Source organism: Amblyraja radiata, chromosome 6, assembly GCF_010909765.2.
Source record: "Amblyraja radiata isolate CabotCenter1 chromosome 6, sAmbRad1.1.pri, whole genome shotgun sequence".
Classification (NCBI taxonomy): domain Eukaryota; kingdom Metazoa; phylum Chordata; class Chondrichthyes; order Rajiformes; family Rajidae; genus Amblyraja; species Amblyraja radiata.
Genome location: NC_045961.1, coordinates 103,808,907 through 103,823,954, shown reverse-complemented (window position 1 = coordinate 103,823,954; position 15,048 = coordinate 103,808,907). Strand labels below are relative to the sequence as shown.

At 48.2% G+C, this 15,048-nt stretch overlaps 1 protein-coding gene and 1 long non-coding RNA gene across 4 annotated transcripts in view; one reads left to right on the top strand and one right to left on the bottom strand.

Moving 5' to 3' along the window:
- Nucleotides 1–15,048, bottom strand: part of gdpd4 (glycerophosphodiester phosphodiesterase domain containing 4) — a 77,868-nt gene that overhangs the window by 56,741 nt on the left and 6,079 nt on the right. The gene's annotated exons all lie outside the window — the stretch shown is intronic.
- The window catches only part of LOC116974665, a 12,793-nt gene continuing 2,477 nt past the window's right edge, over nt 4,733–15,048 (top strand). Inside the window, exons 1-2 of the long non-coding RNA XR_004412411.1 lie at nt 4,733–4,743; nt 5,249–5,252. This is a non-coding gene — a long non-coding RNA (uncharacterized LOC116974665). The remainder of the gene's footprint in view (nt 4,744–5,248; nt 5,253–15,048) is intronic.

Here is a 15,048-nt window from a genome sequence, read left to right as displayed (position 1 = left end):
CTGAGGTACTCCAGCACTGGGAAAGGGTGCTGAGAAGATTTACGAGAATGTTACCAGGACTCGAGGCACTGAGCTTTCGGGAGAGGTTGAGCAGGCTGGGACTCTATAAAATTTGATTCAACCAATCTATATGTAGATTGAAGTCACCCATTATAACGGTTTTGCCTTTGTCGCACGCATTTCTAATTTCCTGTTTGATACCATCTCCAAAATTCTTAAGGGGTTGGACAGGCTAGATGCAGGAAGATTGCTCCCGATGTTGGGGAAGTCCAGGACAAGGGGTCACAGCTTAAGGAGAAGGGGGAAATCCTTTAAAACCGAGATGAGAAGAACTTTTTTCACACAGAGAGTGGTGAATCTCTGGAACTCCCTGCCACAGAATGTAGTTGAGGCCAGTTCATTGGCTATATTTAAGAGGGAGTTAGATGTGGCCCTTGTGGCTAGGGGGATCAGAGGGTATGGAGAGAAGGCAGGTACGGGATACTGAGTTGGATGATCAGCCATGATCATATTGAATGGCGGTGCAGGCTCGAAGGGCCGAATGGCCTACTCCTGCACCTATTTTCTATGTTTCTATGTTTCTATGTTTCTATTCCTTGGAGCATAGGATGAGGGTTGATCTTATTGAGGTGTGTAATATCATGTGAGGAGTAGATTGGGTAGATGCACAAAGTATTTTACACAGACTTGAGAACCAGAGAAAGTAGTTTAGTTTAGAGATACAGCAGGGAAACAGGCCCTTCGGCCCACCGGGTCCGCGCCGACCAGCGATCCCCGCACACCAACACCCACTAGGGACAATTTTTACATTTACCAAGCCAATTAACCTACAAACCTGTACGTCTTTGAAGTGTGGGAGGAAACAGAAGATCTCGGGGAAAACCCATGGGTTTAAGGTGAAGGGGGAAAGACTTTAATAGGAACCAGACGGTTAACTTTTTCACACAAAGGGTGGTGGGTATTTGGAACGAGTTGAGGCTGGGACTATTGCAACATTTCAGAACCTGTTAGACAGGTATATGGATAGGGCAGGTTTAGAGGGATTATGGGCCAAGCGCAGGCAGGTGGGACTAGTGTAGATGGGACATGTTGGCCGGTGTGGGCAAGTTGGGCCGTGGGGCCTGATTCTGTGCTGTGTGGCTCTATGATTCTACGAAGCATTGTGTCCTATTCAGACTTACATTCATCTATAAATCTCCGTCAATGGTTAGAAAATTGATGACCAAAGCTGAAATTAACCCGAGACGCCAGGAAATGATGAAAAATTCACCTGATATTACTTCAAAAGACTATGCCACTTTCTTCTTTGTGCACCAGGCTTGGAAATGCACCAAGCTTTGTCTAACTGGAAACATAGCGCGGTAACTCTGATGGGCAAGGACTAGTTTGACTTCAGTTGCAGGCTAGTTTATCGTCACATGTACCAAGGTGCAGTGGAAAGCTTTTGTTGTGCTCTGTCCAGTCGGCAGAAAGACAATACATGATTACAATCGAGCCGTCCACAGGGTACAGAATAGCATCCGAGGGTCACCAAAGAGGTAGATAGTAGTTCAGGACTGCTCTCTGGTTGTGGTAGGATGGTTCAGTTGCCTGATAACAGCAATGAGATGCTGCTGCTGCTGCTATATACATGTGCACCCTTTGTGTTTTTAATCCAACACTAATCTCTGGGGGAATTTTTCTGGTGACGAGTTTTGCAAAGTAAACATTTTCGAGGGATGACATCAACTTACCCGAAGGAGGAAATGTAAGAGTACACGGTGTCCATGCAAATATACATCTTACTTCCTCGAAACGTCAACTTTACTGTTTGGTATCAGCTTCCAAGGAAGTTAACGCTGCCAACATTCTTTACAATAAAACCAACTTGCTTTTATATCTGACCTTTAATAGGATAAACATCCTGAACATTTTGCGGAAGCAAAGGCTAATAATAGACAATAGGTGCAGGAGCAGGCCATTCGGCCCTTCGAGCCAGCACCGCCATTCAATGTGATCATGGCTGATCATCCCCAATCAGTACCCCGTTCCTGCCTTCTCCCCATATCCCCTGACTCCGCTATCTTTAAGACCCCTATCTAGCTCTCTCTTGAAAGTATCCAGAGAACCGGCCTCCACTGCCCTCTGAGGCAGTGAATTCCACAGACTCACAACTCTCTGTGAGAAAAAATGTTTCCACATCTCCGTTCTAAATGGTCTACCCCTTATTCTTAAACTGTGGCCCCTGGTTCTGGACTCCCCCAACATCGGGAACATGTTTCCTGCGTGTCCAAACCATTAATAATCTTATGTGTTTCAATGAGATGCCCTCTCATCCTTCTAAATTCCAGTGTATACAAGCCCAGCCGCTCCATTCTCTCCGCATATGATAGTCCCGCCATCCTGGGAATTAACCTCGTGAACCTACATTGCACTCCCTCAATAGCAAGAATGGCCTTCCTCAAATGTGGAAACCAAAACTGCACACAATACTCCAGGTGTGGTCTCACTAGGGCCCTGTACAACTGCAGAAGGACCTCTTTGCTCCTACACTCAACTCCTCTTGTTATAAAGGCCAACATGCCATTCGCTTTCTTCACTGCCTTCTGTACCTGCATGCTTACTTTCATAGGCTGATGTACAAGGACCCCCAGATCCTGTTGTACTCCCCTTTTCCTAACATTGCACCATTCAGATAATAATCTGCCTTCCTGTTCTTGCCACCAAAGTGGATAACCTCACATTTATCCGCATTAAACTTCATCTGCCATGCATCTGCCCACTCCCCCAACCTGTCCAAGTCACCCTGAAATTTCATAGCATCCTCCTCACAGTTCACTGCCACCCAGCTTTGTGTCATCTGCAAATTTGCTCATGTTACTTTTAATCCCTTCATCTAAATCATTACAGAGAAGGTTCACCAGACTGATTCCTGGGATGGCAGGACTTTCATATGAAGAAAGACTGGATAGACTCGGCTTGTACATGTTGGAATTCAGAAGACTGAGGGGGGATCTTATAGAAGCTTACAAAATTCTTAAGGGGTTGGACAGGCTAGATGCAGGAAGATTATTCCCGATGTTGGGGAAGTCCAGAACAAGGGGTCACAGTTTAAGAATAAGAGGGAAGACTTTTAGGACCGAGATGAGGAAATCATTTTTTACACAGAGAGTGGTGAATCTGTGGAATTGACTCCGGCATCTTCCCCACCACCGATGTCAGGCTAACTGGTCTATAATTCCCCGTTTTCTCTCTCGCGCCTTTCTTAAAAAGTGGGATAACATTAGCTACCCTCCAATCCACAGGGACTGATCCCGAGTCTATAGAATCTTCCTTCCTCTTTGGAAATGAACTGATCCTGCACCTTCTGGATTATTCCCAGAAATACCTGCCATTGTTGTTCCACTGTCATCCATGCTTGGGTCTCTTTCCAGTCAACTTTGGCCAGCTCCTCCCTCACAGCTCCATAGTCACCTTTATTTAACTGTAGTACAGACACTTCTGATTTACCCTTCTTCCTCTCAAATTGCAGATTAAAACTTATCATATTATGGTCACTACATCCTAATGGCTCCTTAACCTCAAGGTCCCTTATCAAATCCGGTTCATTACACAACACTAAATCCAGAATTGCCTTCTCCCTGGTAGGCTCCAGTACAAGCTGCTCTAAGGATCCATCACGGAGGCACTCCACAAACTCCCTTTCTTGGGGTCCAGTACCAACCTGATTTTCCCAGTCTACCTGCATGTTGAAATCTCCCATAACAACTGTAGCATTACCTTTGCTACATGCCAATTTTAACTCTTGATACAACTTGCACCCTATATCCAGGCTACTGTTTGGGGACCTGCAGATAACTCCCATTAGGGTTGTTTTCCCCTTACAATTCATCAGTTCTATCCATACTGACTACATCTCCTGATTCTATGCCACTGACAAACTCCTCAAGAGATTACCTTCTCAACCAATCCCCGCACTCACTCCATCACCTGTCGTTCCTCTGCCGAACACTTAGATATGTGGTATCAGCTTCCAAACGTCACCTATCCCCGGTCTCCATCTTGGATTCTCTGGATACTTTCAAGAGAGAGCTAGATAGGGCTCTCCAAGATAGCGGAGTCAGGGGATATGGGGAGAAGGCAGGAACTGGGTACTGATTGTGGATGTTCAAGAAGGAACTGCAGATGCTGGAAGATCGAAGGTACACAAAAATGCTGGAGAAACTCAGCGGGTGCAGCAGCATCTGTGGAGCGAAGGAAATAGGCGACGTTTCGGGCCGAAACCCCTCTTCAGACTGATGGGGGGTGGGGGGGAGAAGGAAAGAAAAAGGGAGGAGGAGGAGCCCGAGGGCGGGGGGATGGGAGGAGACAGCTCGAGGGTTAAGGAAGGGGAGGAGACAGCAAGGGCTAGCAAAATTGGGAGAATTCAATGTTCATGCCAACCGGACGCAAGCAACCCAGGCGGAATATGAGGTGCTGTTCCTCCAATTTCCGGTGTTGCTCACTCTGGCAATGGAGGAGACCCAGGACAGAGAGGTCGGATTGGGAATGGGAGGGGGAGTTGAAGTGCTGAGCCACCGGGAGTTCAGGTAGGTTATTGCGGACTGAGCGGAGGTGTTCGGCGAAACGATCGCCCAACCTACGCTTGGTCTCCCCGATGTAAATCAGCTGACATCTAGAGCAGCGGATGCAGTAGATGAGGTTGGAGGAGATACAGATGAACCTATGTCGCACCTGGAACGACTGCTTGGGTCCTTGAATGGAGTCGAGGGGGGAGGTGAAGGGACAGGTGTTGCATTTCTTGCAGTTGCAACGGAAAGTGCCCGGGGAGGGGGTGGTGCGGGAGGGAAGGGAAGAATTGACGAGGGAGTTGCGGAGGGAGCGGTCTTTGCGGAAGGCAGACATGGGGGGAGATGGGAAGATGTGGCGAGTGGTGGGGTCACGTTGGAGGTGGCAGAAAAGGCGGAGGATTATTTGTTGTATTTGCCGGCTGGTGGGGTGAAAGGTGAGGACTAGGGGGACTCTGTCCTTGTTGCGAGTGCGGGGATGGGGAGAGAGAGCAGCGTTGCGGGGTATGGATGAGACCCTGGTGCGAGCCTCATCTATGGTGGCGGAGGGGAATCCCCGTTCCCTGAAGAACGAGGACATTTCCGATGCCCTGGTGTAGAACGTCTCATCCTGGGAGCAGATGCGGCGTAAGCGGAGGAATTGGGAGTAGGGGATGGAGTCTTTACAGGGGGCAGGGTGGGGAGATGTGTAGTCCAGATAGCCATGTGTGTCAGTTGGTTTGTAGTGTATGTCGGTCAGAAGTCTGATTGTGGATGATCAGCCATGATCACATTGAATGGTGGTGCTGGCTCGAAGGGCCAAATGGCCTACTCCTGCACCTGTTGTCTATTGTCGCCTGTCCATTCCCTCACCAGAGGTTTATTTTGGTTTGCCACTTCCTGCAAAATACCACACTTAGTTTCAGTTCAGTTTCGCGTGCGATCCAGTCAGCAAAACAAACAGGCGAGTATAATCAAGCCGTCTGCAGTGCACAGATACAGGATAAATGGGAATATAACACTGTGCAAGATAAAGTCCAGTAAACTCCAATTATAGGCAGTCTTGTATCTCCAATGGGGTAGAGGTTGGAGCTCAGGACAGCTCCCTAGTTGGTGACTGGGCGGTTCTGTTGCCTGATAACAGCCGGGAAGAAACTCCCTGAATCTGGAGGTGTGTGTTTTCACTCTTCTGTACCTCTTTCCTGATGGGAGAGACAATGGACAATAGACAATAGACAATAGGTGCAGGAGTAGGCCATTCGGCCCGTCGAGCCAGCACCGCCATTCAATGTGATCATGGCTGATCATCCCCAATCAGTACCCCGTTCCTGCCTTCTCCCCATATCCCCTGACTCCGCTATCTTTAAGAGCCCTATCCAGCTCTCTCTTGAAAGTATCCAGAGAACCGGCCTCCACCGCCCTCTGAGGCGGAGAATTCCACAGACTCACCACTCTCTGTGAGAAAAAGTGTTTCCTCGTCTCCGTTCTAAATGGCTTACCCCTTATTCTTAAACTGTGGCCCCTGGTTGTTTAGAGAGGGGAGAAGAGAGAGTGAGACTGGTCCTTGGCTATACTGCTGGCCTTGCCGAGGCAGCGTGAAGTGTAGATGGTTCTCTGGCGCTGAAAGGCAGCAACGGAAGGGAGTTGGTTGTGTTGGGCTCTTGTGGTCTAGGATGGAGTTGTTCCTAAACCCGTGCTGCCCAACCCGCTGAATTCCTCATGCTCCCAGCATCTGCAGTTGCTCATGTCTCCGTTTTACTCTTTCCTCCTTAAAATTCCCCTCAGCTATCCACCATGCACATTTTCAGTTTAAAGATACAGAGTGGAAACAGGCCCTTCGGCCCACCGATTCCGTGCAGACCAGCGATCTCCCCGCACACTAGCACTAGCCAACACACTAGGGACAAATTATAATTTTTACCGATGCACCAATTTACCTACAAAACCTATAGACCTTTGGAGTGTTGGAGGAAACTGGAGCAACCGGAGAAAACCCACGCGGTCACGGAGAGAACGGGCCCTAGTGAGACCACACCTGGAGTATTGTGTGCAGTTTTGGTCCCTTAATTTGAGGAAGGACATTCTTGCTATTGAGGGAGTGCAGCGTAGGTTCACAAGGTTAATTCCCGGGATGGCGGGACTGTCATATGCTGAGAGAATGGAGCTGCTGGGCTTGTATACTTTGGAGTTTAGAAGGATGAGAGGATATCTTATTGAAACATATAAGATTATTAAGGGTTTGGACACGCTAGAGGCAGGAAACATGTTCCCGATGTTGGGGGAGTCCAGAACCAGGGGCCACAGTTTAAGAATAAGGAGTAAGCCATTTAGAACGGAGACGAGGAAACACTTCTTCACAGAGAGAGTTGTGAGTCTGTGGAATTCTCTGCCTCAGAGGGCGGTGGAGGCCGGTTCTCGGGATGCTTTCAAGAGAGAACTAGATAGGGCTCTTAAACAGTGGAGTCAGGGGATATGGGGAGAAGGCAGGAACGGGGTACTGATTGTGGATGATCAGCCATTATCACGGGGTGGGAGATTGCAACCTTCACGTGGTCCACCCTGTTTCAACGAATGCAATCAACCCGGCGTGCACAATCAAATAAGATCAAATAGAACAAGTTGTCCTACAACTTTAGGCTGTGCACGCCATACACAAGAAGCTATGATCACATTGAATGGCTGTGCTGGCACGAAGGGTCGAATGGCCTACTCCTGCACCTATTGTCTATTGTCTATTGTCAAACAACACCCGTGCTCGTGATCGAACGCGGTTCTCTGGCGCTGTAAGGCAGCAACGTTCCCGCTGCACCACCTCGAACCTTCTCATGGTTCACATGGTCTAGCGATGGATTGCCGGAGTCTCAGGAGCGAGTTGCAGACCAGATTGTAATTGAGAGCCCAGGGTAATCTATATATAGAATTATGGATTCATGGCACGAGCTGCAGACAGGAATTTAATTAGGTTGGTTTCAGGTCGGAGGCAGCAGCAGGGAGGGAGAGACAGTTTAGTCTAGTTACAGAGTCCTCCTTACCCCATGCCATCTTCCCTCAGCTGGTGAGCCAGTGCTCCTTCATAATAGACAATAGACCATAGACAATAGACAAATCGCCTAAGTGGACCATTAGATAGGGCTCTTAAAGATAGCGGAGTCAGGGGATGTGGGGAGAAGGCAGGAACGGGGTACTGATTGTGGATGATCAGCCATGATCACATTGAATGGCAGTGCTGGCTCAAAGGGCCGAATGGCCTACTCCTGCACCTATATGTATCAATGTATCCATTACTTGGCATCCACAGCCTTCTGTGGAAATGAATCCCGCAGGTTCACCACCCTAGGATTAACACTTGGGTAATTCGCTGAAAACAGCTAGGGGCCAGAACGTAGCAGGGTTTGAGAAAAAAAAACACAGAGTGCTGGAGTAACTCAGCGGGTCAGGCAGCATCTGTGGAGAACATGGATAGGTGACATTTCACAGAGTGCTGGAGTAACTCAGCGGGTCAGGCAGCATCTGTGGAGAACATGGATAGGTGACGTTTCACAGAGTGCTGGAGTAACTCAGCGGGTCAGGCAGCATCTGTGGAGAACATGGATAGGTGACGTTTCACAGAGTGCTGGAGTAACTCAGCGGGTCAGGCAGCATCTCTGGAGAACATGGATAGGTGACGTTTTTGGTCGGGACCCTTCTTCAGTTTCAATTTAGGTCATTGTCACGTGTACTGAGCTACAGTGAAAAGTTTTGTTGGGTGCTAACCAGTCATCAGAAAGACAAAACAATCGAGCTATTTACAGCGTATAGATACAGGGCAAGGGAATAACGTTTGGTGCAAAGCCGAGAAGATCATAGTTAGAGTAAGGAATGTTGCTGCAGAAGTAGAGATTGTAGAGTGTGGAGCGATTGTCATATGTGACTGTAGATCTGCTTCTGTGGCCAGCACGCAAAATGGTCGCCAGGGTTGGGCCTAGTGTTGCCAACTGTCCCGTATTAGCTGGGACATCCCGTATATTGGGCTAAATTGGTTTGTCCCGTACGGGACCGCCCTTGTCCCGTATTTGACCGCTACTACTCGGGTCGAGGGGACTGTCGGGTCGGAGCGCCGCGTCCGGCCCCGCCTCACCCGTCCCGACGTAGTGCAGCCCATGGAGTGCAGCAGCAGCAGCAGCAGCAGTGTCTCGCCCGTGGCCCCGTTGGTCGGCAGCCCGGCCAGCTGTCCGACCTTCGTACCTTCGCTTACCGCCGACACCACCACCACCCCTCCTTCTCACGGCCGATCATCGGTTCACGAGTTGGACGGGGCGCCGGACTTTGCGCGCGACGTCGCGCGGCCCGGGCCAAAACTCCTCAGCTGGCCCGCCGGCTGGGCTTTGTGTACAGTCCAGCACCCGGGGCCAACTCATCATTCACCCAGACACGGCCCAGTCGGTCAATGAATTGCCGTCGGGAATTTGTCCCGTATTTTGACCTTTTGTCCGTTATTTGGGAGTGAGAAAGTTGGCCACTCTAGTTGGGCGTCGTCTTGTAAACTGATTGTAACGAGAGGGTGAGGGGGGGGGGGGGGGGGGGGGAGAAAGCTGGAAGAGAGAATGGGCGGAAAAAGCCTGGCGAGTGATAGGTGGATACAGGTGAGTGAGGTGGGGGGGGGTTCGATAGACAGATGCTTGGACAAAGGCGAGAGATGAAGAGACAAAAAGCGTGAGATAAGGATAGAAGTTGTGAAGCCAGAGGAAGTAATGTTGGTGCACAAGTGTGAAAACGCATACCTCCAGATTCAGGGTATTCCAGATTCATGCATCTGTACACACTGTGGACAGCTCGACTTTCATGATGTATTGTCATTCCACTGACTGGATAGCACACGACAAAAGTCGCCATCGTGGCGATCCCTCGAGGACGAGATGATGGTCGGCCTCCTGTTGTCTTTACGGTATTCTCAGCTGGATTATGAGTCCAATCCTGGCTTTGAAAGTTCTTCGACATTCAGGACAGGTAATTCCAGACGGCAGATCGGGCTTGGTTTGTTGCCGTCTCTCTCCGTTTCCCCCTCTTTTCTTCTAATTCTGCGCATCTCTTGGCTTCGAAGGTCGCTGTTCCTCTTGGATGATGGTTCGCCAGAGTTTCCTGTCCTTGGCATTGGTTTGCCAATTATCAATGTGGATTGCACATTTCTTCATGCTGGCTTTTAAGGCATCTTTGAATCTTCGTTTGTCCGCCTCTTTGATGTTTGCCTTCTTTAAGCTGGGAGTAGAAGATTTGGTAGACGCTCTGTATCTCGGTACACGTGACCATAAACTCAACTCAAACTCAAACTCCGGCACAGTTTCTTCCCGGTTGTTAACAGACAACTGGACCATCCAATCACCCACTAGAGACCGGTTCTGACCCCCCCATCTAACTCCAGTCTGAAGAAGGGTCCCGACCCGAAACGTCACCCATTCCTTCTCTCCAAAGATGCTGCCTGTCTCGCTGTGTTACTCCAGCTTTTTGTGTCTCTCCCATCCACCTCATTGGAAACCTTCGTCCTATCCTCAATCGGGCTTTATCTTGCACTAAATGTTATTCCCTGCATCTGTATCCAGAACCAGGGGCCACAGTTTAAGAATAAGGAGTAAGCCATTTAGAACGGAGACGAGGAAACACTTTTTCTCACAGAGAGTGGTGAGTCTGTGGAATTCTCTGCCTCAGAGGGCAGTGGAGGCCGGTTCTCTGGATACTTTCAAGAGAGAGCTAGATAGGGCTCTTAAAAAAAGCGGAGTCAGGGGATATGTGGAGAAGGCAGGAACGGGGTACTGATTGTGGATGGTCAGCCATGATCACATTGAATGGCGGTGCTGGCTCGAAGGGCCGAATGGCCTACTCCTGCACCTATTGTCTATTGTCTGTTGTGCACCGTGGATGGCTCGATTGTAATCATGTATAGACTTTTAGCTGACCAGGATAGCACGCAACAAAAAGCTTTTCACTGTACAAGTGGCAATAGTAAACTAAACTAAACTAAACTGCAAAGGGTCGCGGGCGAGAGGGGATGGGAGAAGAGAAAATTGGTTCAGATCCGGGTGGGACATCGGGAGGCAGGATTGGGAAAGGTTCAGAAGGAAGTTAGGCCAAAGGTCATAATTGATGGGAGTTGAATTTAGGCCATTCAGCCCATAAAGTCTACTCCGCCATTCAATCAAGAATCTATCCATCTCTGCCTTAAAAATATCCACTGACGTGGCCTCCACAGCCTTCTGTGGCAAAGAATTCCACAGATTCACCACCCTCTGACTAAACATATTCTTCTCATCTCCTTCCTAAAAGAACGTCCTTTAATTCTGAGGCTGTGACCTCTAGTCCTAGACTCTCCCACTAGTGGAAACATCCTCTCCACATCCACTCTATCCAAGCCTTTTACTATTCTGTATGTTTCAGTAGAGGTCACCCCTCATCCTTCTAAACTCCAGCGAGTACAGGCCCAGTGCCGACAAACGCTCATCATTTATTTATTTATTTCTTATTTTAAATTAGGTGCAGGAGTAGGCCATTCGGCCCTTCGAGCCCGCACCACCATTCAATATGATCATGGCTGATCATCCAACTCAGTATCCCGTACCTGCCTTCTCTCCATACCCTCTGATCCCTTTAGCCACAAGGGCCACATCTAACTCCCTCTTAAATATAGCCAATGAACTGGCCTCGACTACCCTCTGTGGCAGAGAGTTCCAGAGATTCACCACTCTCTGTGTGAAAAAAGTTTTTCTCATCTCGGTTTTAAAGGATTTCCCCCTTATCCTTAAGCTGTGACCCCTTGTCCTGGACTTCCCCAACATCGGGAGCAATCTTCCTGCATCTAGCCTGTCCAACCCCTTAAGAATGTTATAAGTTTCTATAAGATCCCCTCTCAATCTCCTAAATTCTAGAGAGTATAAACCAAGTCTATCCAGTCTTTCTTCATAAGACAGTCCTGACATCCCAGGAATCAGTCTGGTGAACCTTCTCTGCACTCCCTCTATGGCAATAATGTCCTTCCTCAGATTTGGAGACCAAAACTGTACGCAATACTCCAGGTGTGGTCTCACCAAGACCCTGTACAACTGCAGTAGAACCTCCCTGCTCCTATACTCAAATCCATTTGCTATGAAAGCTAACACACCATTCGCTTTCTTCACTGCCTGCTGCACCTGCATGCCTACTTTCAATGACTGGTGTACCATGACACCCAGGTCTCGCTGCATCTCCCCTTTTCCTAGTCGGCCACCATTTAGATAATAGTCTGCTTTCCTGTTTTTGCCACCAAAATGGATAACCTCACATTTATCCACATTATACTGCATCTGCCAAACATTTGCCCACTCACCCAGCCTATCCAAGTCACCTTGCAGTCTGCTAGCATCCTCCTCACAGCTAACACTGCCCCCCAGCTTAGTGTCATCCGCAAACTTGGAGATATTGCCTTCAATTCCCTCATCCAGATCATTAATATATTGTAAATAGCTGGGGTCCCAGCACTGAGCCTTGCGGTACCCCACTAGTCACTGCCTGCCATTGTGAAAAGGACCCGTTTACTCCTACTCTTTGCTTCCTGTTTGCCAGCCAGTTCTCTATCCACATCAATACTGAACCCCCAATGCCGTGTGGTTTAAGTTTGTATACTAATCTCTTATGTGGGACCTTGTCGAAAGCCTTCTGGAAGTCCAGATACACCACATCCACTGGTTCTCCCCTATCCACGCTACTAGTTACATCCTCGAAAAATTCTATAAGATTCGTCAGACATGATTTACCTTTTGTAAATCCATGCTGACTTTGTCCAATGATTTCACCACTTTCCAAATGTGCTGCTATCCCATCTTTAATAACTGACTCTAGTAGTTTCCCCACTACCGATGTTAGACTAACTGGTCTGTAATTCCCCGTTTTCTCTCTCCCTCCCTTCTTAAAAAGTGGGGTTACGTTTGCTACCCGCCAATCCTCAGGAACTACTCCAGAATCTAAAGAGTTTTGAAAGATTATTACTAATGCATCCACTATTTCTGGAGTTACTTCCTTAAGTACTCTGGGATGCAGCCTATCTGGCCCTGGGGATTTATCGGCCTTTAATCCATTCAATTTACCCAACACCACTTCCCGGCTAACCTGGATTTCACTCAATTCCTCCAACTCCTTTGACCCGCGGTCCCCTGCTATTTCCGGCAGATTATTTATGTCTTCCTTAGTGAAGACGGAACCAAAGTAGTTATTCAATTGGTCCGCCATATCCTTGTTCCCCATGATCAACTCACCTGTTTCTGACTGCAAGGGACCTACATTTGTTTAACTAATCTCTTTCTTTTCACATATCTATAAAAACTTTTGCAGTCGGTTTTTATGTTCCCTGCCAGTTTTCTTTCATAATCTATTTTTCCTTTCCTAATTAAGCCCTTTGTCCTCCTCTGCTGGTCTCTGAATTTCTCCCAGTCCTCCGGTATGCTGCTTTTTCTGGCTAATTTGTACGCATCATCCTTCGCTTTGATACTATCCCTGATTTCCCTTGTTATCCACGGATGTACTACCTTCCCTGATTTATTCTTTGCCAAACTGGGATGACAATTTTTGTAGTTCATCCATGCAGTCTTTAAATGTCTTCCATTGCATATCCACCGTCAACCCTTTTAGAATTAATTGCCAGTCAATCTTGGCCAATTCACGTCTCATACCCTCAAAGTTACCTTTCTTTAAGTTCAGAACCATTGTTTCTGAATTAACAATGTCACTCTCCATCCTAATGAAGAACTCAACCATATTATGGTCACTCTTGCCCAAGGGGGCACGTACAACAAGACTGCTAACTAACCCTTCCTCATTACTCAATACCCAGTCTAAAATAGCCTGCTCTCTCGTTGGTTCCTCTTCATGTTGATTTAGATAACTATCCCGCATACATTCCAAGAAATCCTCTTCCTCAGCACCCCAGCCAATTTGATTCACCCAATCTATATGTAGATTGAAGTCACCCATTATAACTGTTTTGCCTTTGTCGCACGCATTTCTAATTTCCTGTTTGATACCATCTCCAACTTCACTACTACTGTTAGGTGGCCTGTACACAACACCCACCAGCGTTTTCTGCCCCTTAGTGTTTCGCAGCTCTACCCATACCGATTCCACATCCTCCAAACTAATGTCCTTCCTTTCCATTGCGTTAATCTCCTCTCTAACCAGCAACGCTACCCCACCTCCTTTTCCTTTCTCTCTATCCCTCCTGAATATTGAATATCCCTGGATGTTCAGCTCCCAGCCTTGGTCACCCTGGAGCCATGTCTCTGTGATCCCAACTATATCATAATCATTAATAGCTATCTGCACATTCAACTCATCCACCTTATTACGAATGCTCCTTGCATTGAGACACAAAGCCTTCAGGCTTGTTTTTACAACACTCTTACCCCTTATACAATTTTGTTGAAAAGTGGCCCTTTTTGATTTTTGCCCTGGATTTTCCGGCCTGCCACTTTTACTTTTCACCTTGCTACCTATTGCTTCTACCCTCATTTTACACCCCTCTGTCTCTATGCTCACACATTTAAGAAACCCTTTCCCTTTAACTCCATCCTCCACTATCCCATTCGACACCCCACCCCCCCTTATTCAGTTTAAAACCACCCGTGTAGCAGTGGCAAACCTGCCTGCCAGAATGCTGGTCCCACACCTGTTAAGATGCAATTCGTCCCTTTTGTACAGTTCCCCCTTACCCCAAAACAGATCCCAGTGATCTAAGAATCTAAATCCCTGCCCCGTGCACCAGTTCCTCAGCCACACGTTCAGGTCCCGTATCTCCCTGTTCCTGCTCTCGCCAGCACGAGGAACTGGAAGCAAACCGGAGATAACAACCCTGGAGGTCCTGCTTTTCAGCATTTTTCCGAGCTCTCTAAAGTCACGCTGCAGAATATTCATCCCCTTCTTTCCGACATCGTTTGTGCCGACATGCACTACCACTTCCGGATGTTCACCTTCGCCCTTGAGGATTTTCTGCACTCTGTCCGTGACATCCTGGATCCTGGCACCAGGAAGGCAGCACACCATCCTCGCATCCCGTCTGTTGCCGCAGAAACCCCTGTCCGTACCTCTCACAATGGATCATATCTTCACCTACTCATTCCTGGGATCATTCTTGTAAAAGGGACAGTTAAACTCCACACAGACAGCACCCCAAGGCAGGATCGAACTCTGGTCCCCAGAGAACTGAGACAGCAGCACTGTCAGAGGTTATGGGGAGAAGGCAGGAGAATGGGGTTAGGATGGTGATATAGATCAGCCATGATTGAATGGCGGGGTGGACTTGATGGGCCGAATGGCCTAATTCTGCTCTTATCACTTACGATCTCATGATGCACATGGTGAAATCTTTAGTTTAGAGATACAGCGTGGAAACAGGCCCTTCGTCCCACCGAGTCCATGCAGACCAGCGATCCCTGTACACTAGCACTATCCTACACACACTAGGACAACCAGCCTACAAACCTGCGCGTCTTCGGAGCGTGGGCGGAAACCGGAGCACCCGGAGAAA